This window comes from Danio aesculapii, chromosome 17 (genome assembly GCF_903798145.1).
Source record: "Danio aesculapii chromosome 17, fDanAes4.1, whole genome shotgun sequence".
NCBI lineage: Eukaryota > Metazoa > Chordata > Actinopteri > Cypriniformes > Danionidae > Danio > Danio aesculapii.
Window position 1 is genome coordinate 49,721,106 of NC_079451.1, and position 24,888 is coordinate 49,745,993.

Sequence of the window (24,888 nt, forward strand, 5' to 3'; positions counted from 1 at the left end):
TTACTTATTTATTTTACACTTATTTACTTATATTTAGTCATTTACTTATGTATGTTCTTATTTATTTACTTGCTTATATACTTAATCAATTATTTATTTTACACTTATTTAACTATATATACTCATTTACTTATGTATATTCTTATTTATTTACTTGCTTATATACTTAATCAATTATTTATTTCACACTTATTTACTTGTACTTACTCATTTCCTTATTTATTTGTTTATATTCTTAATTATTTATTTACTTGCTTATATACTTATTTAGTTGTTTACTTATTTATTTGCTTATATACTTAATTACTTATTTATTTTACACCTATTTACTTATACTAACTCTTTTACGTGTATATATACTTATTTATTTACTTGCTTAAATACTTAATCAATTACTTATTTACTTGCTTATATACTTATTTATTTTACACTTATTTACTTGTACTTACTCATTTACTTATTTATTTGCTTAAATACTTATTATTTACTTGCTTATATAATTTAGTTGTTTACTTATTTACTTGCTTATATACATACTCAATTACTTATTTACTTGCTTATATACTTACTCAATTACTTATTTATTTTACACTTATTTACATATACTTCCTCATTTGCTTGCTTATATACTTACTTATATACTTAATTATTTATTTTACACTTATTTACTTGTACTTACTCATTTACTTATTTATTTGCTTAAATACTTATTTAATTACTTGCTTATATACGTATGCAATTACTGATTTACTTGCTTATATACTTACTCACTAATATTCTTGTTTACTTTTTTACTTATATTTTTTGTTTACTTATTTACTTGCTTATATACTTACTCAATTACTTATTTACTCATACACTTATATTCTTGCTCATAAACTTACATATTTACTTGCTTATATATTTACTCAATTATTTATTTACTTATATATTTACTATAACTACTTATTTATTGATTCATGTACAAAGGCATAGTCTTTTGTTTTTTTTATATAATTTAAAACACATTAAGTTAACTGATTATTAATTTTACATTTAAACAGACTATGAAACTGACAGTAAAAATGTTTGAACCTGACATCACTCTCTGCAATTAGCACAAAAATATTATAATTTTTATAATTTGTATTTATTTTAGAGTTCAAATTAAAAATAATGTATTATGTCTTTGTTTTAATCTTTAAAATGTTTTAAGGCATGTCCCCTGTAAGTTTAGCATTTGTATTATAGACATTTAATCAATTAGTTGATTAACTTACAGGAATTTCTACTATAAAAAGTTTAAAAAGTTCACATTAAATAAATTACTATGCCTTTGCATCAACATTTATTTATGTTTTAATCATTTTAAAAGGCATGTCCTTCATATTTTTTTAATTAATTACTTTTTTCAATAATTTATTTAATTAATATGACCATTTAATCAATTAGTTAATTGTAAATTTACATGATTTTTTACTTTTTAAACTGTAAAAGAGTAAAAATAAAATCATATTAACAATTAATTACTATGTTTTTGATTTGTTTTCATAAGTTTTTAATTAATAAATTTGTTTTAATTAATTTAATTATTATAAACAATCAGTAAGTTGATAATTAATTTACAGGATTTTTACAATAAAAACAACAAATCAACATTAACATGCCTTTGCATCAACATTTATTTATGTTTTAATAATTTATTAACATTCTTTAAGGCATTTCGCCCATGTTTTTGTATTCAATTATTGAATTAATTAATATAAACACTTAATCAATTAGTTGATTATTAATTAAGAGGAATAATAAACAAATGACATCACTGTTTGTAATTCTAAAATAGAACAGAACCATTGTCTTTTTTCAATTAAATGCTGATAAGACTGACAGGGTTAAAATCTGGTAGCTAATGGACTGACGGAGAGGAAGCCGAGCTCAATGTGTCTGATAATCTCCGAGTGTCAGGGTTTTTGTTCACTATAATTACATTCCAGGAAGTTTGTGTTTGTGCTCCTGGTCAATGTGATTATAGAGACACATCAGTATTCAAAACACACTGAGCCTCAAAATCACATTACAGTCAACTGCAGATTCTTGAAGATCAGCCGACTGAACATTCATGCACAGCGCAAATAAAAGACAAATATATTTCAAGTATTTATGTCATATACAATCTATACTGTTCTGTTTGACATCTACAAATATGGACATCGATTTTAGTGCTAGCAAAGCCAAGGTTATGTAAATGCATATCAATCCAAATGCAAAATATGCGGGGTATTATGAAATTAAAAAATAAAAACTCTCATTATTCCTATTCTTCACTGTCTCTGCACCTTGAATCAAACATTCAGCTTTAATTACTATTAGATAAAATGAAGTTAAATAATCAGTTGCATGAAAAAAATATATATACACAAATATTTTTAAATATTCATTAAAAATTTAAAAAATTGCATCTGTCCCTATATTCTGGTCAACTCTGTTATATCAATTATAAAAAAAAGTTAAAATACGAAATGTTTAGGATACACCAATAGTAGATTAATAAAAAAAAATGGTTTTAGGCATGCCATGTGGTATCAGGTTTAAGGTTAGCATCTGAAGCTAAACCACAAAATGTTGGAAAATGTCAACTCCATTATTGTCAATTCTGTTACTGTCAACTCTGTTACTGTCAGCTCCATCACAGTCACCTCAGTCACGGTCAACTCCATTACTGTAAACTCCATGACTGCCAACAGAGTTACTCCATTACTGTCAGCTCCGTCACGGTCAACGTCATTACTGTAAACTCCATTACTGTAAACTCCGTGACTGCCAACAGAGTTACTCCGTCACAGTCAACTCCATTATTGTCAACTCCATTAGTGTCAGCTCCGTCACGGTCAACTTCATCGTTGTCAACTCCATTACTGTCAACTCCATGCCTGCCAGCATAGTTACTCTGTCACTGTCAACGTTGTGACTGCCAATAGAGTTACTTCATTATTGTCAGCTCCGTAAGTGTCAACTCCATTACTGTCAACTTCTGTTACTGCCAACTCCATTATTGTCAACAAAGTTACTCCATTACTGTCAACTCTGTCACTGCCAACTCTGCCATTGTCAATGCCATTATTGCCAATAAAGATTCTGAATTATTGTCAACTATGTTACTGCCAACTCCATTACTTTCAACTGTATTCCCAACTCTGTTACTGCCAACTTCGTTGCTGCAAACTCCGTTGCTGCCAACTCCGTTACTGCCAACTCCGTTCCTGCCAACTCCGTTCCTGCCAACTCCGTTACTGCCAACTCAGTTCCTGTCAACTCTGTTACTGCCAACTCCGTTTCTGCCAACTCCGTTCCTGCCAACTCTGTTACTGTCAACTCTATTATTGCCAAATCTGTTTCTGTCAACTCCGTTACTGCCAACTACATTATTGACAACTTCGTTGCTGCCAATTCCATTACTGCCAACCTTGTTATTGTCAACTCTGTTATGGTCAACCTTATTGCTGCCAACTCAGTTATTGCAAAAGTGTTATTGCCAACTCTGTTACTGCCAACTCCGTCATTGTCAATGCCATTATTGCCAATAAAGATTCTGAATTATTGTCAACTATGTTATTGCCAACTCTGTTACTGCCAACTTCGTTGCTGCCAACTCCGTAGCTGCCAACTCCGTTCCTGCCAACTCCGTTACTGCCAACTCTGTTTCTGCCAACTCCGTTACTGCCAACTCCGTTACTGTCAACTCTGTTACTGTCAACTCTGTTACTGTCAACTGTATTATTGCCAAATCTGTTACTGCCAACTCCGTTACTGCCAACTCCGTTACTGTCAACTCTGTTACTGTCAACTGTATTATTGCCAAATCTGTTACTCTCAACTCCGTTACTGCCAACTACATTATTGACAACTTCGTTGCTGCCAATTCCATTACTGCCAACCTCATTATTGTCAACTCTGTTATGGTCAACCTTATTGCTGCCAACTCAGTTATTGCAAAAGTGTTATTGCCAACTCTGTTACTGCCAACTCCGTCATTGGCAACTCCATTAGTGGTTTAAAAAGTTTAACAATAAGTTAAATAACTAGTAGCAGAATCATACGTTCACCATCACATTTAAGCATGTTACATTATTTTAAATTAGACCCCTGAGGTCGGCAGATTAATCATTAAATACTGTCATTTTTGGTTTCAAAACCGTAAAGGATCTATTTTTATTTGTATATATTCATAATTACAATGAATGAGTTAATGAATTAATGAGTTCTAGGTGTGTTTTGAGCATAACGTGCATTAAACCAATCAGAGTCTCATCTCACATTCCCTTTAAGAGTTAGTTGTGTCGCACCATGGTGCATTTGCTACTTGCATAAAAACTGAACACTTCACTAGCGAAAAAACAGTTAAACTGAGCATCTGCAGCGCGAGGATAGAGCCTCCTCCATTCAGCCTCTTTACTTTCTCTTCACTTTACTTTTACTCTTCACTTTACTCCTTTACTTTGGTGGAGTAAGGAAACGGTGGAAACTCAAGCACAAAGATGTTTCAAAACTATTTTTAAATTCAGTTCTAATGTCCAGAAAATGAATAAATGAACAATAATAACAAAGTGCGGTCAAGTTAAATCCAAACACACGTCCTGTTCTTATGCCCCATATGGTGATGCAGACGTCTCCAAAACCCCACAGCTGGACAAATCTAAACTAGTTTTTATTAAAGCAAATATTAGATTAGATTAGATTCAACTTTATTGTCATTACACATGTACAAGTACAAGGCAACGAAATGCAGTTTAGGTCTAACCAGCAGTGCAATAGCAGCAAGTGCAGGATACAGGTATAAGTTATAAAGTGCAGTTATAGAAAAACTATGGTGATATTTACAGATGGATGTACTATCAACATTATATACAGGTTGTATTAGCTATGAACATATTTACAATAAATGAATATATGTACAGGATACTATTAATAGCAGAAGTGTGCAGATAGATAAACAATTACAAATGTCCATGTGCAGTGGGTATGTACAGTTTAAATAAGTGAATCAGTGCAATGAATATGTGCAAACTTTAAATGTGCAAATGTTAAATAGTGCAGTGATTGTGAGGAGTATAAGTTAGAGGAGTGTGGGGGGTGTATTGGGGGGGCAAAAGAGTCAGTGAGGGGCAGAGTTGAAAAGGGAGACAGCTCTGGGGAAAAAGCTGTTCCTCAGTCTGCTGGTTTTTGTCCGGGGGAGCCTGAAGCGCCTGCCGGAAGGCAGGAGAGAAAACATATAATATATATATATATATATATATATATATATATATATATATATATATATATATATATATATATATATATATATATATATATATATAAATACGCATATAATAAATTCTGCTAATAATAACAACATTACACAAATGCAAATGAACTGAAAAAAGCCCCCCGACATGGAGGCAGCGGTTTTTATATTTATGTAGAACATAATCATTTTTGTAACATTTTAATCCTTTAATTGTTTTCATCTGTGAAGATATTTGTGTGTTGCTCTACATCTGTGTGTGTTAAGCAATGTGTAAGCGTTTGGACCTGCATAGGCGCATAACTAACGCGCTCTGTGCTGGACTTTAGACCTGCTTTTAGTTGGCCAATGGCGTGGTCTATTTCAGTTCCTCAAAATAGCAACACACCAACAATGCGCCTTAACAAACCTCCTTTATAGACCAGCACACCCATGAGTCCACAAAGTGGCACAAACGGATTTACCATTTAAGCAATGTGGTGCAAAACGAGTAAATGACAGTTGCGCTGGTCTGAAAATAGCAACAAATCGCGCTATACATGTCTTGTGCGTTATTGCGCCGGGTGTATGGTAGGGCCCCTAATGAGTAAATAATTAATTAAGTTTACTGTAAAGTATACATTTCCTGTATGTCAATCCACTTTAAGGAAAATGCTTGAGTTTATCCAGAGTCTGGAATGAGTCTCAGAGAAAAACACTGACAGCAGCAGCGGGTCTCAGAGCTGCATCAGTGCGTCTCGCCTGCTTTACATTTCCAAATCAAATGCTCAGAAGAGGAAACATTTGTAGCCAAATACGCATGAAATGTAACGGTAATATTCAGTGTTTTACAGTCAGCGGCTCTTCAACTCAATTAGAGACGAACAGGAGAGAGAGAGTTGCTGGATGACATTTCCATTAAACAACACGATCAAGCTGGAGACGAAGAGACCACACACACACACACACACACACACACGCACACAAACAAGACACGAATGACACAAGCACACATACATGAAACACACACACACACGACACAAATAACACAAGCACACATACATGACACACACACACACACACACACACTCACACACACACACACACACACACACACAAGACACAAAGGACACAAGCACACATACATGACACACACACACTAACACATGCAGTGGCTGATTTAGGCATGGGCAATATGGGTGATCGCTAGGGTCAGATGGAATCTGTGGACGTTTTTTGCTATTTCATCAGAGAATTTTGGTAAAAATCTGCGGATTTCTGTGGAATTATTTTGGGAGTATCATAACAAAAACCTTAATACATGAAATAAAAAATAATGGTAACACTTCAAAATAACTACACACTATGAAGCATTTACTAAGCATTAGCATCTAGTGAGTTCATTATTTGTTAAGCATTAATAGATGTTAGTAAGCAGTTTATAACTGCAGCTACAAATGCTCTATTCTTGACTTATAACCACATTTATAATGTACTTATTATTTGTACTTTCATAATTTGTAAATGATTTATTTTTCATTACTAAATTAAGTATTGCATTATTTACAAACCATCTGTATTTAAGAGTAGTTGGGGGTATTTAAGATCATTTAGAATGAGTTAGTAAATGATTAATAAACTATTGAAATCAATGTTTATATATATATATATATATAGTGACCTGGGGGCATATAGTAATGGTTACTATGTCTGTTAATAAATGCTTTATTAACTCAACTTCATCCAGTTTTGTGAGCTAATCTAAAGTGAGGACTATTTATGCTTTATAAATCCTTTATAAATGACAATTAAAGGCTCAAATGAACAATAAATCTTTACAATCTTATGCAAAAATTAAAATGACTGTAAAGTTTAAAGATTGCTGAATAACAGGAGTGTCAGAATATGACATCAAATTGGAGAAAACAACAAGAATATAATAATTTAACAATATAACAGGATGCTATGTTGAAACTGTACAGTGATTTTATTTTAGATAAGGTTGCAGAGATTTATTTTTATTTGAAGTACAGTTTTATTTGTGGATCTTCACATGAATAGAAATTAATAATTTAACTGAGCCATTAATTGTCATTTATAAGGGATTTATAAAGCATCAATAGATCACTTTAGATTAGGTCACAAAAGCTGATGAAGTTGAGTTAATAAAGCATTTATAAACATATAAATTAACTATTAGAGTATGCCTGAATAATGAGAATTATTCATGGTAATTTTAATAGTTTATTAATCATTTACTAACTCATTCTGAATGATCTTAAAAAACAACCAACTATGCTTAAATAACTGGTTTGTAAATAATGTAATACTTAATTTAGTAATGAAAAAAAAATCATTAAGAAAGTATGAAAGTACAATTATTAAGCGCATTATAAATGTGGTTGTGAGTCAAGAATACAGCATTTGTAGCTTCAGTTATAAACTGCTTACTAACGTTTATTAATGTAGAGTTAATGCTTAACACATAATGAATTTACTATTTGCTAATGCTTAATAAATGGTTCATAGTGTGTAGTTATTATAAAGTGTTACCAAAATAATATCTTTTAAACTTTTATTTAATGTTTAAAATGCAAATCCAATTTAGATTCACTTTATTTGGTAAACAAAGCAAGTCTCTCATATAATATCTCTAATAAAAAACAGAAAAAATTACTGTACAAACTGCACTGTACATAAATCAGATGAACATTTTCATATTAGTCAATAATATTACTGAAATTAATTTAAAAACTGAATAAATATAGATTTACACACATTTACACAAGTAAATACACAGAATTAATGATGGACTAAAAATTTGATGAATTCTGCACGCACAGATTCTGTGTGGGCCTAGCGATCGGCCAGGGCGGTATCTTGCTGGGAGCGGGGGGGGGGGGGGGGGGGGGGGGGGGTTGGGGGGGGGGGGGGGGGCTTGGGTGGGGGGAGGACACGGAGAGACGGTGCAAAAGAAAAAAAAACCCAGTAAAAGCTTTGAGATACGAGTTCCTTTGTGCAAGTGTCTTAATCTAGAGTTGCAATCCCAGAATAAAGATGTTAGGGGCAAATCACATTTGGGCGGCTTTTGCAAGTTTGGTATTCTCTATGGCTACGTTCACACTGTGAGTCTTAGTGCTCAAATCTGATTTTTTCTCAGATCTGATATTTTTGCATGGCTGTTCACACTGCTCTTATAAATGTGGCCAATATCAGATTTGCAGTGTGAACAGATGCTGTTCCTAAACTGACCCGCATGCTCAAAAGTACAGATACGGACAGCACAAAAAGTCTAATTATGTACACGTGATACTGTATGAAGTAAGCACGTTGTCAGATCATGCTTATATGATTATTGCCATTTTCACAGACAACCGTGGTGTATTTCATGAACTGTAAATGATTGTTCTGCTACTACTAATGTGTATTTCACCATTTAAAATCTAAAATAAGTCACTTGTGATTGAAAACACTGATCATTTGTGATTTATAACAACCACGGTGCGCGTTTGTTTGACCACCGCTTTAGTGAACTCATCAAGGGTTAATGAGCAGCCGCAGACTGAACTGTGAAGGCGGAGTTGTTTTATCTCCATTTGCATTTAATTTTACTTCGTTATAAACAGCAGACACGTACAGAAAGGGGGTTTGGGTGCTCGAGCACCTGCCCTTTTTTCTCTCTGAGAGAAAGTTTTCTCTCCTTTGCACACAGATCCCCTATCTGCAACACGCACGACGCTCTTCAGCTTTGCCATCAACCCGTGCCCCAATCGTTAACAAGCACCAGTTTTGCCCTTAAAATCTTTTTCAAAATGAACAACCAACTTTCTGTGCTAAAGTAATTACCATGTGTGCCATTCTACTGTGATCCTGAGGAGTAGAGGATGTTTGCAGCACAGAATGATGACATAACCGTTTACACTGCAGTCGCATTGCAAAACATCAGATCTGTGTCTGATTTAAGACTACATATGAAAGTGGCACAGAGATCTGACCTGAAAAGATCAGATTCCATGCGGTTTGGGCTGTTCACATTATCATTACCTGAGTCACATGAGTGGGAAAAAATCAGATTCGGGCCACATTTGGCTGCAATGTGAACGTAGCCTATGTGCAACCGAAACAACGCTGGTGAAAGCAAACTGACACATGCACACAGAAAACCATTCCCGCAAACCATTCACACTGCTCTGATCTGAATACTGGTTGTTTATATGCACGCTGATAAAATGCACGCCACTTATGCGCTGTGAAAGCAGAGTAACTTTTATGTAGAGGTGTCATACACAGTGAGTTTTGGTAGTCAACAAAACTATAGTTATAATACGATGATGATCTTATTTTGACTAAGCATGGTTATGAAGCAGAAAGGAGGGATAAAGAGTCAAGGAGGAAAGACTTAATAATTCTCAGCCATGAGTCGATGATAATTACATAAAACATATTTCTGTATTATATAGAACTGTCATTAATATTCATGCAAAAGATTTCTTAGTTTTTTCCAACTGCTTACACACAAAATCTTTTCTTGTCACACAATTTCTGAAACATTTCACTCAAAATGCAAAACTACACCTCAAATCTCCTAAAACAGAAGCTATTTCTCAAGCCTTTAACTCAGTTTTCAATTGCATAAAAGACTTTTTTCAACACTCTACACACAACTCTCATCCTAAAACACAAAACTCTAACAGGAATCCACTTGCTTTCCTCTTCAAACACAACCAATCAAAATGCTACACTTATTCACACGATCGGTTGGTCGGTCGGTCGGACAGACGGACGGTCGGATGGACGCACACACACACACGCACCTCAAATGTGGAAACACTAATTTCTTACAGTTATTCGTGACAGTTAACACACTAAAGCTAAACTTTTCCCACAGTTAGCAAAACCGTACACTCAAGAAGCAAAACAGAGCTAAATCTGTACAACTGTAAGCACATTGTCAGCTTCACACTTTTTGCACAACATTACACACAGTGATATGCAAATCACTGAACACACTTAGATGTTTTGACATGAAATTTTTCATAATGGAATTTCCTTGCGATTTCAAAGCAAAGGCCTTCAAATGAACACACACATGAACCGTAGGTTAAACCAGCCTGATCTCACGAGAAAACGCAAGTATTTTACGTTTTGTCAGTTTAGTGGCTAATTCGTATGAATTCGTATGAGTTCAGTTGTACGAAATTGTACGATTTTAAAAAGGAGGCGTGGCACCTAACCCCACCCCTAAACCCAACTGTCATTAGGGGATGAGCAAATCGTACTAAATTGTACGAATTAGATCGTACGAATTCGTACGAATTAGCCACTAAAGCAAAAAAGTTACGAATTGCCGTGAGATTGTGTTGGTTAAACACAGCCATCAGGTGTGCACACACACATTATTTAACAATGGTTTGTTCTGTAGACTATCGGAAAAAAATATATAGCTTAAAGGGGCTAATAATTTTGAGTTTTAAAAAATTGAAAACTGCTTTTATTCTAGCTAAAATAAAACAAATGAGACTTTCTCCAGAAGAAACAATATTATCAGACATACTGTGAAAATTTCCTTGCTCTGTTAAACATCATTTGGGAAATATTTTAAAAAAGAAAAAAATCCAACGGGGGCGAATAACTCTGACTTCAACTGTATCTAAGAAAATAAATAGATTTATATTCATTTATAATAAACAATAAAAATATATGTGTTTGGGTAGTGGGGGCGTGGCCATTATGTCTAGCAACGCCCCTGGGTTAATTTAATGGGCTATATAATGATGTCATGACTTTGCAGCAAAAAAGGCAAGAAAGGTCTAGATCAGGCATGGGCAAACTCGATCCTCGAGGGCCGGTGTCCCTGCAGAGTTTTGCTCCAACACTAATCAAACACACCTGAACACCCTAATTAGTGTCTTCAAGATCACTAGAAAGCTACAAGCAGGTGTGTTTGATTAGGGTTGGTGCAAAACTATGCAGGGACACCGGCCCTCCAGGATCGAGTTTGCCCGTCCCTGGTCTAGATGTAGTGAAATATTGGTAACATTTGAGTTTGTTTGTATGCTGTCTGAATTGTTTGTCTGAAAAAAGTATGCGTTCCAATGGGAGTAGTAAAAAGTCAACCTCATAGTTTCTATATGGTTCTACTTTTTTTTGGCAAGGGGAGGGGGGTGGTTGTATATGGGGTAGTTGCCCAGGGTTCCATTCAAACTAGATCCGCCACTGCACACACGACACAAATGACAAACACACACGCATGATACACAAACGTGAAAATCCCAGTAGATCAGCAGTTTCTGAAATACTCAGAGCAGCCCGTCTAGCACCAACAACCATGCCACGTTCAAAGTCACTTAAATCACCTTTCTTCCCCATTCTGATGCTCGACTTGAACTGCAGCAGATCGTCTTGACCATGTCTACATGCCTAAATGTATTGAGTTGCAGCCATGTGATTGGCTGATTAGAAATTTTCCTTAACTAGCAGGGGGGTGATACGGTAGCACAGTAGGTAGTGCTGTCGCCTCACAGCAAGAAGGTCGCTGGGTCGCTGCTTCGTTGGCGTTTCTGTGTGGAGTTTGCATGTTCTCCCTGCGTTCCCGTGGGTTTCCTCCGGGTGCTCCGATTACCCCCACAGTCCAAAGACATGCGGTACAGGTGAATTGGGTAGGCTAAATTGTCCATAGTGTATGTGTGTGAATGAGTGTGTGTGTGGATGTTTCCCAGAGATGGGTTGCGGCTGGAAGGGCATCCGCTGCATAAAAACGTGCTGGATAAGTTGGCGGTTCATTCCGCTGTGGTGACCCCGGATTAATAAAGGGACTAAGCCGAAAAGAAAATGAATGAATTAACCAGCAGTTGGACAGGTGTACCTAATAAAGTGGCCGGTGAGTGTGTGTAAATAGTTATTATGTATATATATATACTACTGTAAATACCATACAGTATAAACCACTTTACAATAGTATAGATCAAAAGCCTTACAGTATTAACCATATATAACTACAGTGTTTTTGGAGGCCAGACATCTGGATCTGCTGTATGAGTGTGTGTGTGTTGTCTGTCTGTACAGATGTGTGTGTGTTTGAGCTGGCAGTGAACGTGAAGGGGATTTGCGGTGCTTACTGTCAGATGTAAAGCACAGACTACACGCCGCTAATTGGAGAGTTTCTCCCGAGATCTGAAGGAACACGTCGTGAGTTTGTGGAGGATTTCCTTGTCAAGCGGAGCGAGGAGAGAGTCAACAGCGCAGGGAAAATGCAGCACATTTCTACACCGCAGCCCGTAAGACCACATGCAGATATCAGATGATGAACAAACACCAGACGCTTTACTGTTCTTCACACAGATGAGGACTCGCACTAAAATACACACGTGTTGGCTTGTGTGTTGAAGCTAAGGAATCGTAACGTAATGCTTTAATGGCTTTATTAGAAAAAACTATTATAAAATTATAAATAGGATGATCATTTTACTAAATAAAAATTGAGAAAAAATAACTTTTATTTAATTATTTTAAATGTTTTTTTTTTTTTTGTAATTTAATTTACTGGATTTGTAAATTTGTAATTTACTGGAATTTCTATTAAAAATAAACACATAAATAAACAATGAAATGATAAAATCTCATTTAAAATAAGAAGGTACAGGTGAATTGGGTTGGCTAAATTGTCCGTAGTGTATGAGTGTGAATGAGTGTGCATGGGTGTTTCCCAGAGATGGGTTGCAGCTGGAAGGGCCTCCGCTGCGTAATACATGTGCTGGATAAGTTGGCGGTTCATTCCGCTGTGGCGACCCCGGATTAATAAAGGGAATAAGCCGAAAAGAAAATGAATGAATGAAACAATGTTAATAAAATAACGATTTAAAACAAAAACTAAATTTAATGAAATAAAATTATGAATAAAATTAAATAATTAAAAAACTGTGTATTAAAAAAAGCTAAACAACAACAGACTGTAAAATTGTCCCTGATAAACGGTGAAAAACTGCAAAAATGCTACAGTAAAAACCTAGTTGACAGTAAGTTTCCTTATATACCCATATAGCAACTCAGGCTCATCCTGAAAACGTAGTCCCGAGGACGTTTCTGGAGACCACGAAATATGTTCCGGGAGGTACGTATTTTTGCAGTTTTTGGTTTTCGCGAATCCGCGAGAGGCCGCTGTGTGCGCCTTTTTGGCTTCTCAGACGTCTCCGGCGAGTGCCGTTCGCGCCCGCGCTGTTCTCGCATGAACCCACCAGAGGCCGCTGTCAAATGAACGTCTGTCTGTCCGACTGGCTGAATGATTGATGACCCACCCTCCTCCTTCCCTGAACCCAACCAATTTTACCGATTGACCCGCCCGCCCTAAACCCAACCAACGTAATACAAAAGCCGTCCGGATAAAGAAAAGCCCTCGTCCGATTTTTTTTTTTACCACGTTTTCGGATTTTACCACATTCTCACCCTGTTATGAACCTTTCCGCTTTATTTCTTGGATTCTGTTTTAGTCTTACCTGATTTCTTGAACCGCTCTTCCCCGGACTCTAACCCGGTTGTCGTTATCGTGGTCAGCTCCTCTCTGCGTCTCGAGTCCGCCGACGTACAGGACGAGCTAACCGGACAAACTGGTTGCGGCGGGAAAGCCCTCCACACGAAGGTAAGCGGTCAGCCGGCGAGCGCTAAAAGGAACGGCGTCATACCGCCCTGCAGCGTTCGCTTAAATAATTAAATGTAGCCATACGTACCTCCGGCTACATAATTCGCGGTCTCCAGAAACGTCCTCGGGACTACGTTTTCAGAATGAGCCTGGGTTGCTATATAGTGAAGTGCGCTGCTTGTGTGTTTGTTTTATTAGCTGTATGTTTGTTATGGCGAGATGTACTATGTTGATTTATGCACTTCTTAGGAACCGCCTCGAAAATGAGATGGTTCATCTCAAGGGTCTATCCCATTTGATAAATTCAAATTCTATACATAACTATGCAGTGAATAACCATAAATTTATTTCCCAGAATTCCTTGTGTGAAATATTGACCTTATTCTTCACGTGCAAGCAGTCGCTGTAATTTGAATCTCTGTGGCTCGAGACTTCCGTTCTCATTCACTTCCATTCATTTTCAGACATCAAAAATAGCTCGTTCTGCTGCTTGATGTTACAAACTGATATTTTCTTATTAGATGATTCTGCTTTGTATAGTCATGGACACACTTGTTTGTAGAGCAAGTTTTTTGACTGTTTTCTGCCGTTTATTATTCCTAGTCATTTCTCCTATAGAAGACTGAATCAGAAGTTCTAAAACAATTGCAAAAATGAGCGCATTTCTGCATTAAAGAAGGTCAATATTTTGGCTGTGCTTACTAACTCATAAGTGTGGTCTATTATTATCGGGTGGTATTTTGTATCAATGTAAAACAACTCCAATATAACTTTACTTTAAACAAAAGTTGACCATTGTTACTTTTGAGCAGGGACAAAAGTAACAACAATATGTGCTGGATACTGGCTTAATCTTGTTGATTTTAAATATATCTGACTATATGACCTTGTTAATGCTCACTGCAAGCATATTTTGTCCTTTAGTAAAAAAGGTTAAACTGCATTTTCTTTTTAAATTTCACTTTCATCAAATGGTTCAAAAGCAACCCAACAATGCAAAATGTTAATGTTGTTGAACGTTGTGTTGAGCGACGGTCCTTTAATTCTAACAAGAGCACAACGTACTGAAGGCAAAGAAGGTCTGAATAATTTGGGGCTTGAATGTTACCTACACTGAAAAAAATTATTCAAAGATGATTCCTTGGATTTACTAAAATTTTTTACGTTACGTAGTTATAAACAATTTTTTTGTGTTGAATTTAAACAAACAAATTAAGTTGAATTTTCTTAAATTTCATTTGTTTAAATTCAACACAAATAAATTGTTAGTAACAGTTTTGCAGACACTATTTTTTTCAGTGTATATACAGCTTATGTATTAGAATTGTAACTCTAATGGCTGAAAAATGTTATGTAAATGGTCATTTTGAAATATTTTGACGATATATATACAGTGGGGGAAATAAGTATTGAACAGGTCACCATTTTTCTAAGAAAACACATTTATAAAGGTGCCGTTGACTTTTCACCAGATGTTGGTAACAACCAAAGAAATCCACATATGCAGAGAATACAATATTAATTAGTTTTCAAATGAAGCTATGTGTAATAAAATAAAATGGAAAAGGAAAAGTATTGAACACATGAAGAATAGGAGGTGTAGTTCTGCAGTGAAAGCCCAGACAGCAGCTGAAATCTCTCAGTAGTTCTTCAGCACCCCTCTGCCCTTCCTCAGTGTAAATGAATATCAGCTGCTTCAGTCCAACATCTACATTAGCAGGAGGATGAAGATGAAACCAGGGTGGACATTTCAGTAAGACAATGATCCAAACCACTCAAATGCTTTCAGAGAAAGAAAATCAAGCTGTAGAATGGCCCAACCAGTCACCTGACTCGAATCCAATATAGAAAACACAAGATCAGTTTGGACAGACAAAACCCACAGAACCATCAGGATTTTTACACCCTGTTGAAGTGTAAATAGTAACAACTGCAAGATGCAACAGAATTATAAAGAAGCACCAATTGATCTGGCAACACAAAAGTAAAGAAAGTATGAAAATCTCCTTTAAAACTCTGTGAAAGAACAATAGATTTAGTGGACATTGTATCTCCTCCACAAGTTTGCTTGAGAAGTGACAGTCCTTTGATTTAAACAAGAACGCACAAACTGAAGCCAAAATAGTGCAGATCCTGAACTCCCGCTGACTCCCTCACATGACTGCGCCGGATATAAACTGATTATAAAATCTGATAATAAAAGAGTGCAGCTTTAGGGGGTCTGCATCGGTGCGGTCAGCCTTCAGGACAGCCATTGGCAGATAATCAGTGTAGTTCCTTGTTTGGGAGCTGCGCATCTTTGCCCTTTCTGTATCTCAGCAATGCAGTGATTTAGATGGTGTCTGACAGCTTCGCTCCTTTGTATTATTTATAAATGTCTGGTTAAGGCTAGTGAACAGCAGCTCGTGGGCTCAGGGCTGCTTTCTGACCCGCTGCTTTCAACAAACCAGATAAAAAAATAATAAAATAAAGCACCAGCTTCAGAATCCTTGAATAGACATTTTCACTGAGATGCAATGAAGCACACGCGTTTGGACAAACTAATGGATAACGCTTCGATGACCTTACTGAATCTCTTTAATGAATCAAATGGCCTTAATGAATTCACAGTAAAAGATCTGCTTTAAAAAGTCATGCAAGTCTTCAGTTGGTTTCTAAAGACATTTTATGTTGCATTCAACTCAATGTCAATAAGGATGGATTCATAAATGCATTAGTGAACATGAAACGTATTGGCTATCATTATCAGAAAAAGTTTTCAAACTAAATAAAGGAATTTTTAATAGCATAAATGCTCAAAGTTATCAACCCATATGGAAATCTGCTATATCAGTGATCCTCAACCACCAGGTATTGGTCTGTGGATCAATTGGCACCGGGCCGCACATAAAATCATGAATGCTTTCCATTTTATTTATTATCTGAGCCTGAATCAGCTTTTATTTTGAAAAATCTTTTATTTTGAAAAATTACCATATTCTCTAACGTACATCTCGGTCAATTGAATGCCCAAATTTAACCCACAAGCAGCAAAATGAGTAAGAAACAGACGTCTTTGGAAAGTTTCTTTGCTAAGGGCCAAATAAAGGACCCGTGAACTAACAAGGAATGGATTAGCAATCCATTTGTCAACAAATCAGGTGAATTCAGCATATCTGTGCAAGAAGAAACAAACAGCTGGAGATCACAAATGTTTGCATACTACTTTTCCAGAGTTCATGCAAGTTCGTTATTTCCAATAGAGGTGTGCGTCTTGCACCCTCAAGCGGTGTGACTCGCTCGTGCCTTCCAGACACACCAAGTTGAATGAATGCTGCGAGTCACGTGACAAGAACTGACCGATCAGCTTCATGTCTTGTATGGAATATACACATTTTGGTAGAATAATTATCTCAGACAAACTCAGAACACTCAAACACTGCAGCGCTTAGTAATTTTCTCCATAAATAAAACAGAGTGACAGCAATGCTCTGCCAGCCGGAAACCCACGCCAACACAAGGAAAAAATGCAAACTCCACACAGAAAAGGCAACTGATTATATATATTATATATATATATATATATATTATATATATATATATATATATATATATATATATATATATATATATATATATATATATATATATATATATATATATATATATTTATATATATATATATATATATATATATATATATATATATATATATATATATATGAAGAGTTCAGATGTAAAACCCTGTAAATCCATCAGACCTCTTTTCTTGTAAATGAGCATTTTCTATCAGGCTCCTCTGATTATGTTTAGAAGTTTCATTTTATAGGTAATGATAAGGTTATTATCTAGTAAATAAAATTTTTTTTTTTCCAAAAATGTCACTATAGACAATTCTTTGATTTTTTAACAATGTAGGTTTTCTTTTGTATCAAAACCAGCTAAATCCACATCTGCTTTTATGCAGAAACCTCTAAATCCACCTATTGGGACAAGACAGTGTATTTAGTTGAAAAATTACTAAAGATGCAATTAGAAATTGTTTTACCAAACATAAAACTCCTTAAATTAAATATATATATATAAATCTGTCAAGTAAGTGGCGGTTCATTCCGCTGTGATAAACCAGGGACAAAGCAGAAGGAAAATGAGTGAATGAAATCTGTGCATTAATCAATAACATGAAAACTGACATTAATTAAATCTTAACGAACTGTTGTCATTTCTCATATTTGTCATTTAGATTTAATGTAAGTAGAGCACTGTAAACATTGTAAACTAAGCTTGGTAGATTCAAATAATGTAGTATAAAAACATTGTGAAACATCAATATCTGTATATATTAAAATATAAAAGCTTATCAGACGTATAGGTATCATGAATATAAATAATGTATAGTTTTATACATTATATTTATCTTTTAAAAAATTGCTTAAATTAGCAAATTAATCACAAGGTAGGCCTACTGGGCAAAAAGGAGATGTCTCTCAGACCATTTTAGAAGCTGTCATTCATTCATTCATTCATTCATTCATTCATTCATTCATTCATTCATTCATTCATTCATTCATTCTCACCATACTTAAGGTCTTAGTCTCTTGTTTATCCTCATAGCATCCACGTGGGATAAAAGAACGACATCTTAACTCTGTCTTTAGTGAAATGGAGTTGGCGTTTTATGTATAGTAAATCGGACTCATTCAAAGTACAGACGCTGCGCAAAAACACGTTATGAACGCATGCTTCACTTCCGACTGTACAGTGTTTTCTGTCTCTTATAATGCACAGAGTTTTGAGGTAAGGGACGTTTTAATTTGCCATTCACTGACAGTCATGGACAGGCTCATCCAGTTCATTAAACTCCATCTTTTAAAATCGAAATCGAAAGCGGAATAAAACAGTCTCCTCATAAAAGCCGCCATATCAACGCGCTGCAACATAAAAAACATATGATTCGATTTCTTTTGATTGGTTCTCGGGATATATCGGCTTTTGCTGTCAAAGGCAAGTGGCATTTAGCGGCGTTTGCCAACAAACTGTTATTTCTGAATGCGCTGACGCTGCGATTTGGATGATTAGAAGCAAATCTATTTGTTGGATATGTACTATGTGCCTAAAGCATTCACTCAATGTCAGACTTATCAGAATCAGATTTTCTTTCCGGCTTAGTCCCTTTATTAATCAGGGATTGCAACAGTGGAATGAACCGCCAACTTATCCAGCATATGTTTTACGCAGCAGATGCTTTTGCAGCTGTAACCTATCACTGGGAAACATCTATACACTCTCATTCACACACATACACTACGGACAATATAGCTTATCAAATTCACCTATAGCGCATGTGTTTGGACTTGTGGGGGAAACCGGAGCACCCAGAGGAACCAGCGAACTTCTTGCTGTAAGGCGGTTGTGCTACCCACTGTGCCACCATGACGCCCATGGTTAATCAATAAATGTTTATTAAAAACAAATCTGTACCAAATATGTGTGAGATATGGGGGTAAACCAAGCGGCAATCTCCCGCTCTCCCTCGGGAAGCCAATACGGAAGTAACTGAAACTGCAATTCATCAAAGTTCCGCTAGTCCTGGCTCCATAACAGAGCAAATTGCAATTGAGCCCACTGTTAGAATGGCCAACTTTACAGCAGAAAAAAAGGTGTTTACAGCCTGGTACAAAGAACGATTTTGGTTCATATAGCTATTATTACCCTCCATGACAACTGTGAGGGGGGTGAATTTTTTTATAACTCATCCATTTCCTTTATATTAGGTTATATTAAGTTTGCATAATTAAGGGCGTGGCCACTTGAGTGACAGCTAGGTCTCGCTGGTCGCCGTCACTTCACCTCAGCTGAATCCGGCAGATTAGCCACTGATCTCGGCATATTCATCGTATTTTTGTGTTGTTTTATGTGGCTTTATACAGTCAGCTGCCTTTTGGACTTATTTCTTACAATTATCAGATGATATGAGATGCTGTGTGCACTTAATTGTGCTCACAAACCATTCACGTGGCCTCGTTTCTCATGTGAGTAAAGTTATATACTTGTATACCATCTCTATAAATGTATTTGTTTTATTTAAGATCATTTATCATTTATAATGTTCTTTAGAGCTGTAATGCCCTCCAGAATGTGACAGATTGATTAGCTGTAGGCTCTAGAACAGTCATCTGAAGCGTTATCATACAGTGTTATGCTGGAGTTCATCAATAGTCTTGCATTTACTAACACACTATATCTAAGTGTTTGGACGTATTTCGCGTTTTCCTCCTGTAGAAAAACATCATAAGAACAATGTTTAGTGGCTCAATGTATTACAGCAGTGTTTACAGCAGTGTTTAAAGTCTAAACACTTTATTGATATAGTGTACAGCCAAGCACATGTGGTCAGAACACAAACCAGTCGCAGGTAATAAAGTATCAAGCGTTTCTCCCAAAGTAAAGTCTGTCTGCCAGTTCTAAGCAAAGTGCCAGCAGGAGTCTGTAGCTCCGCTCACTCTCCGCCTCTTTGCCCTTGTTTGGTATCCCGCCGTGGGTGCGATGACGCGCGAACAAAATGGCGACGGTTGGCCGCGCCTACTTGTAGCTTCTTTTGCAGTGTTCAGAAACCTATGGGTGACGTCACGGATACTACGTCCATATATTTTACAGTCTATAGGGTAAACATACTTTTGTGATTTTGACTTAACATTTAAAGCAATCACTATTCCAAGTTTAATGTTCTGCTGAGCTGAATAAAAAAAAACCATTACATCTTGGATAGAGCGACAATAATTTTAATATATTTTGCAGAAACAATAATATCTCATTTTTTCCTCACACTGTGCAAATGTAAAGGTCAAATTAATCACATTAGCCGAAGTCACAGGCTGTAATATTTTTAGGGGTGAAATGATTTAAACGTGAGTGTCCATTAATCAACTCAAACATCACAGTCTGTCTCGTTCATGCTGCGCTCTTCAAGGACATGAACAACACCATTTGAAATCCGCCCTCAAAGTAAGGATCAAATGGACACGCAGTACATTTTGCTGTCATAATTTGGCAGCATGTCACCATGAGCATTTCTATTACGCCTTTTTGTGGCCTTTACTCCCCCAATTAGCATCAAATAAAATGTGTTAAATGAGGATTCTGATGTCTGGCATGAAATATGACATTCAGAGAGGCAATGATCTGCTCTAAAATATGAGCAAATCACCACCGACTAAACACACACACATGCTATTTATTTATTCATGCATTTTTCATGCTATTTCTGCGTTAAAAGTCTGAATTGTTAGGTATAATTTTGCAATTACTTTGTTATTGTTCATTCAGAGAAAGAAGATGAAAGATTGTGAGATGTAAAGTTATAATTAATAAAAGAAATTGCTGCAAAATTTGATAAAGGTGCCATATACTGGTTTAAGAAGGTAAACTGTTCTCTGATATCTACACAGTAGGTTTATGGCTTAGGTAAGTTCAAAAAACATTTTATAAGCTTATTTATTTCTCTATAAAATCCTCCTAGAACCAGAAAGTCCATAATTGACCATATATGGTTCGTTTGAATATTAATAGTTCGAATATTTATGAGTATTAATCGTTTGAATATTAATAGTTCGAATATTAATGAGCTCCGCTCTGATGTACCACTCTTACAGACACACACAGAGCATAATGTACGCTGACACCGAACTAATATACACTCAATCAGAGTAACGTTAACCTATTTTGATCACCAGATCTGTTGTGGATAAAGGTTATATTCTAAATAAACTTGACAAATGAGAGCGATAAAGATGTATCGCGTTATATTCATTATATTTTCAAGCAACAGTCAAGGAAAACACATCCAGGAATTAATATCAACCTCTTCATGAACAGATGAGAGCTGAGTGATTTGACATGATTCAGCATCTACATGTGTTTTTTTAAACATCTGCTTCAGATTTCACAATAAACATGATAAATGAACAAAAGATGTCACTAAACACACCTTATGCCACCTTATGCCTCTTCATAAGAGTTTAGATGAACTAATATGTCATCTGTAAATCTTGCATTTTGCATCCTAAGGCCAGTTTGAAACATGTCTGGTGCTGCTGTTGTTCAGTCCCACATTTATAGTAAGAGATATATGCTTAAAATAACTAAGAGAGGAAAATGATCACTGTTGTATCACTAGAAAACATTTGGATTATCAAATGCAGCCTGAGAAGTGCATATTAATGATCTCAGAGCTGCATATGAGTCGTGTTCTCTTGATGATGTGACCGCTCGTCAAGTCCGGATGAGTGACCTAAAGAAGGCATACATGCAAATGTGGAGGGTGTGGCCCGTGAGTTGTCACAGTTTGTTTTATCCTCTGATTGGCTCGTTGTCCACGAGGGTTTTACACTCATGGAATTCACTTGAAAACAAGGAAAGAATGGTGTCTGAGGCTCACTGTATGCCCATTTTCCATATACTGAACTCGTATTATTCTACTATGTCTTGGTATACCCAGATTTTTATTATAGGGCACCTTTAACTCAGAATTCTAAAAATAACAATAGCAAGAAGACAATCTAGAGTTCTACAAAGTAAACATTGTGAAATGTCTAATCAGTATTCTAAACAGTAGCAACTGCAAGGAAAAACTGTGAGACATATCCTCCAAATTCTAATAATGTAGTGTAAGAGTCTAAAGTATCATATGCATTTGATTATATGGCTAAACATGTCATTTTCACCAAAGAAGGTCCATACTGACTCCAAAGACAGATACTGATAAGATCAGGGACTGGTGTGTGGACTTTGGGGGTTTTACGATGTGGTCACTTTGGTCAGTTTTATTAAGTGTGTTCGACTTCATGCAGCGCTGCGCAGACTACGAAATCTGTCTTAAAGCGGTGCATGCTGGTTAGAAAGTTGTCCGGATTGATGCTGCACCGACGCTACGTGACTGTCACATGTGGCATCAAAGTACCGCGGCAGCGCTCCGAGATCAGACAACTGATTCAGACCATGCAGCATCTGAAGAGCGACTGCACAAGCTCTGATGACGACACAGATATTACACGATTGGCTGAGTTCACCGCATGACAACAACCACGTGTTTTTCAGGTTTATTATTGGACAACTTCCGATTCACAAATTTCAAAACAAACAATTCACTTTTCATTAAAGGCTACAAATATTTTACTGCAGTAATCATGTTTTGTTAAATAATCTGGTTATAAAGGCTAGATTGTTTGCACAGGTTTATTTTCAACCTTTTTTTATACAGACTATTTACTGCATTCAGCTCCATGAACAATTTAAATTGCTATATTTTAGTCAATAACATAAATATTAACTCAAATAAATCTTAAGACTTGAAATAAAATAATTATCATCATTGATTCTGACACCCTAAAGGTTTCTTAACAGATTAAGTTAAAGAACTATTTTATTAAATAATTATAAAATATTTATTAGGATTATAAAATATATATATATATTTTATTTCCTGTCTAGCCGTTTATACCTGCTCTTTCTGGGAAACTTCTACTTAAAGTGGAGCTCACTTATTTTAGGAATGTCCTTTTGTTCAATCTTTCTGGATTAAAGTGCTTTTTTAAATGCGTTCATTATCCAAAATAATCTTCATCATTGTTTAGGACTTAATCAAAACACATTGATTTGGGTTTTACATTAATATATATTGGAAAGTGTTATATCTATAAATGTAAGTAAATGTAAAGCCTTTTTAAGAATATTCAAACAAGAAGTATTAGCCTAGAGTGATGTTTAAACTCCTAGAATTTGTGCTTTTTGCTTTGTATTTAATAGGCCTGTTTGTTTTTATGTTTATATTACCCTCTCGTTTCCTCTTATTTCTCTCATGTGTTTGTAATATATTTAATTCATAATTCCCTTATTGTTTAAAAATGAACTATAGTTTGTAGACTGTATTATGTCTTATTTGTAAAGATTTTGTTGTTATAAATAAAATTTAAAAAATGATGATGACGCTATGTGATCGGTCATCATGACTGCTGAACTTTAAACCCTGAAGTGTGCGGTTGTCCGGCTTGACGGCTCCGTTTTCAACTCTGCCACCGCCTGCGCTCGGCTATTCTCGTTGATCACCAGCTGCAGCTGTGCTTTATGTCGAACGGATCTATTGTCTCAGTATTTGGGCTTTGGTCACATGGTCAAGAAAGATACAAAATAGATGTTAAACTTCTCCGTCTTTTTCTCTTTTCCGTCTCTACACTTTCCTGCTCTGCTCCTCTCCTCCTCTGGAGTCTATCTTCTCTGACTCTGGCAATCAGGCCATCTTCGGGGCCTGCTCTCTTTGTCTCTCTGTCCCTCCCCCTGTCTCTCTTTTCTTAGGTAATTTTATTTCTACATATAAGCTGGGTACAATTTATATCATATGTTTTATCATTTCATATTTGATCATTTTATACAGTTATTTGTAACTAATTCAGTTGTAACCATAGAGATTATCCAAAATAATCTTAATCATTGTTTAGGACTTAATCAAAGCACCTTGTTTTGGGTTTTACACTAATATATATTGGAAAGTTTTATATCTATAAATGTAAATAAATTGAAAGCCTTTTTAGCATATTCAAACAAGAAGTATTAGCCTAGAGTGATGTTTAAACTCCTAGAATTTGTGCTTATTGCTTTGTATTTAATAGGCCTGTTTGTTTTTATGTTTATATTACCCTCTCGTTTCCTCTTATTTCTCTCATGTGTTTGTAATATATTTAATTCGTAATATATTTAATATATTTAATTCGTAATATATTTAATTGTAATTAAATCATTTCAAGTATTTGTGAATTACTTTTGATTTAACATCAACACTCAATTGCTCCATATTGCAATACAATACAATCCCATAATATCAACACTCTCCCACATTTATAGCTATTAATAATGCCATTATTTACGTTTTCGGTATAAGATTGCAGAAGAATGGTTTGACTAGAAATGTACAGTTTTTATCATCATGCTGATAAACTTTTAGTCACTCAGCAGAACTACAGTTCGAACCGCTGTGATT

The 24,888-nt window shown here is 35.6% G+C and overlaps 1 protein-coding gene across 1 annotated transcript in view; it reads right to left on the reverse strand.

The window, feature by feature from the left end:
• Window positions 1-24,888, reverse strand: part of sntg2 (syntrophin, gamma 2) — a 159,121-nt gene that overhangs the window by 12,174 nt on the left and 122,059 nt on the right. The gene's annotated exons all lie outside the window — the stretch shown is intronic.